Source organism: Myxine glutinosa, chromosome 2, assembly GCF_964187855.1.
Source record: "Myxine glutinosa chromosome 2, kmMyxGlut1.1, whole genome shotgun sequence".
In the NCBI taxonomy this organism is placed as follows: Eukaryota; Metazoa; Chordata; class Myxini; order Myxiniformes; family Myxinidae; genus Myxine; species Myxine glutinosa.
The window spans coordinates 53497889-53501216 of record NC_136262.1 but is presented as its reverse complement, the minus strand read 5'-3'; the positions used below and the strand labels follow the sequence as shown (position 1 = coordinate 53501216).

The 3328-nt window shown below is 38.9% G+C and overlaps 1 long non-coding RNA gene across 1 annotated transcript; it reads right to left on the bottom strand.

Moving 5' to 3' along the window:
* Positions 1-1334: 1334 nt before the first annotated feature.
* Positions 1335-2689, bottom strand: LOC137422621 (uncharacterized). Its single transcript, XR_010983544.2, has 3 exons — positions 2549-2689; positions 2321-2458; positions 1335-1574 (listed from the first exon to the last, which is right to left on the bottom strand). It is a non-coding gene; the product is annotated as an uncharacterized LOC137422621 (long non-coding RNA).
* Positions 2690-3328: the final 639 nt, after the last annotated feature.

Sequence of the window (3328 nt, the reverse complement as noted above, 5' to 3'; positions counted from 1 at the left end):
GCCTTATAATCCCGCAAAAATGTCGGATTTGTGCTTCACAGGCAGGGATTTGCACCAACAAGTCAGTGTTCCATCCTCCTGATGGACTTTAAACCGAGGAGGACAAATCTGCTTACATTTCTAGACACATGGTGCTCCCCATCCCTTGGGAGGCTACTTAAGAGTGGGCACACTGTGCCTACCTGCAGACGCACAGCTTCAGATGGCAACCGCTAGGTGGTCGAAAGGCACCGCTTGAGGCCTACCTTCTGCAGGGCAGTTATACTTTACGGATGGTGATTCTTTCAATTTTGAAAGAGGATGTAATTCATACTTACAGACAGCTTTTTTTTGTTTGCGAACTCTATAGGCATTTGCAACATGGAATAGTCGAGATTTTTCCAGAAAAGCTGATACGTGTTACTTCAGCAATCATTTAAACGTCTGGTGCAGCAGTATGATATTATATACTTGGGGATGTGTGGGTGAGCCCCCATGGCCCTAACTTATTAATCCCTATCCCTATCCAATAATATTAATTCAATCCAATAATTCAAAAATAATTCCAATAATTAAACCCAATCCAATTCAAAGAATTCAATTCAATTCAATTCAAAGAATAATAAATTCAATCCAATAATTAATAATAATACAATTAATATTAATAATGTTAATGCAATTAATTAATTATTTTAATCCCCATCCAATAATAATAATAACCATTTATCAATATCTGTCGAGAGATTCTGGATTAATTTCCATCTTTTTCATATCTGGACATCAATCCATCAGCGTTAACTCAGGAATTCATTACCTCCGCTACTAAAGGTGGATGGAGGTTATGTTTTCACCCCTGTCTGTCAGTCTGACAGTGAGCATGATATCTTAAAAAGTTAGGGGCGGATTCGGACTTGATTGGTGGACATGTTGGGTATGTGACAACGATGAATTGATTTCATTTGGTCAAGATCCGGATCCGGTTGCGAGATTTTTTTCATTTTTTTTGATTGTAAGTGATTCTTCACCATTGAGAGATGTGTAGCATGATATCTCAAAAAGTTGTGGATGAATTATGTAGGTGACAAGAATAAGCCGATTCGATTTTGGTTCAGCTCCGATGTAGTTTCAATTCGCATGTTTTTACTACCGTCACTTGGTCTCTCTGAGCACCGCTCACATTTCCTCACTCATTGATCATTCCTAAAGTTTTTGTTGATCCAGTCGATTCGAGTTCCATCTCATCTGTGAGTTACGGTCGATATCAGAACCACCAGCAAAATAACCCACACAATGCCCATTGTGCCCTCTAGAGGACATGACGCGTTATTTCCAAAACAAATGCAATGGACACCGGCGTTTTTATGGCCATAACATATTTATTCAAACGGGTAATTACAAAAACATTGTGCATACATCTGCAGTGTAAACAGTGCACTACTTCAAAGTTATAATATTAGTGTCTATCCAGGTGGTAGATGTGCAAAATACTGAAATATCATATCAATCATGGCTGGAGCTCCATCACAGGAATCCTTTGCCCTCGATGTCTGAATCTGACTTGACTTGAATCGCATTGTCTGTGCTGGGTCTTCCTTCTGTATGGAGTCAAAAAAAAACTGTTTTAAACTTGTTTTAAAAAAACTATTTCAAAAAAACAACTGAAAATGCAATTGTACACTAACATATATATATATATACATACTGTATATGTATAAGTATACAGAGTGCTTCAAATAAATGTTAACACTTATATGGGACTATATATCTCAGAAGTGTTAACATTTTTTGAAGCCCTGTATATATATGTATATATATATATATATATAATATATATATATATATACTCGTATATATATATACTCGTATATATACTCGATCAAAAGGCTGAACGTTTGATTGTGGCTTTGATCCAGTCCCAAATGCGGCACTATAACCATTTCAGAGCACGTGCACATTAATTGTACCATGAATAGTATCGTTTATATAAGCTGGTCATTAATAAGTATTGATGCACAATATAGGAATTATATTTGCCCAGCCAATTCCACAAAGCAAAAGTGTCCAGGATGTCAATTTGGATTGTCTATCTTATGAAATGTAGAATTTGTAATAAAATTTTGGCCACATTAAACAGGTGGTTGCATAAAACACAATGAGGACGTAATCCAATTTTTTTGCTCTACGTGTTGTTTCGCTTGGGAAAGCATTACAATGCTTGACAGATGTGACCTACATCACAAGATATACATGAAGATAGGAATGAAGTGCAAGAAAGATGATGTGATGACGTCATATGTACATTATGTATTTCAGAACAAACCGAACCAGAAACGAATCCTACCTTAAATGATCGGGATTCTGTGCATCGAGGAAATTCGATTCTTCCATGCTCCTTGCCTGGATCGCCAGGCATTGGCCTTGGCATTCAACCGCCATCTCATGCGACCACCACGACGATTCATCTTCATGGGCCCACCCTCTGTGGGAACAATTTACATAAGTTATTATAATCACATCAAAGAGAGAAGAGAGAAGAGAGAAGAGAGAAAGAAACAAAATATATTCAAACCTGCAGAGGGAAGAGTGATGAGGAGGAGGCAGAAGAGAGAAGCAATGATCAAAACGTTGAGCTTCATGGTGGATTCGAGTTGTAGAGTGGTCTAGTAGACAGATGCACGAATCCGTGAGCAGATGGAATCGTTTGATGGAGAGAGAGAGAGCAGGGACTGGCTTATATAGGAGAAAGATGGGAGCGGAATAACCAGGGTGGCATTGTAAATATTCCTGGAAGAAGAAAAAACAGAACGATGGGGAAATTCAACAGGGAGGGGAAAAGTAGAATAATTAAAAAAAGTTTGAGAAAAAAGAGATGATAACGTTGTGTTTATTTTTCTGGGAAAAGAAACGGGAGGAAGTCGAATTGGAACGGGATTGGAAGGAGGTTGGTGTTGGGGTGTGGGAGGAAAGGTCAGTTGGGGGTGCCGCGGGGGAGGACGGGGAACAAACGTTTGTGTTGTGCTGCCTATTCTTGGAAGAACATAAGAGGAAGATCATGGAACATAGATAAACAGGCTAAAGAGGAGACCATGGAGTAAGACTTAGAAAGTAAGGAACGGTTTGAAAAAAAAACAGAGAAACACAAGGGCAGAAAAGAGCACAGAAAAAGGAAAGGAATTTCAGATGGCCAAGCATAAATGCCACAATAAAGGGAGTAGGGGAGGAAGTGAGCAAAAACCGGGATATGAAATCAATTTCTCCTTGAGCTGTTTCAAATTCCCACTCGGGATGAGGAGAAAGTTGGAGCTTGCGTGTTCTCGTCCGCCCATCTCCTTTACCATGCAAGTTTCCA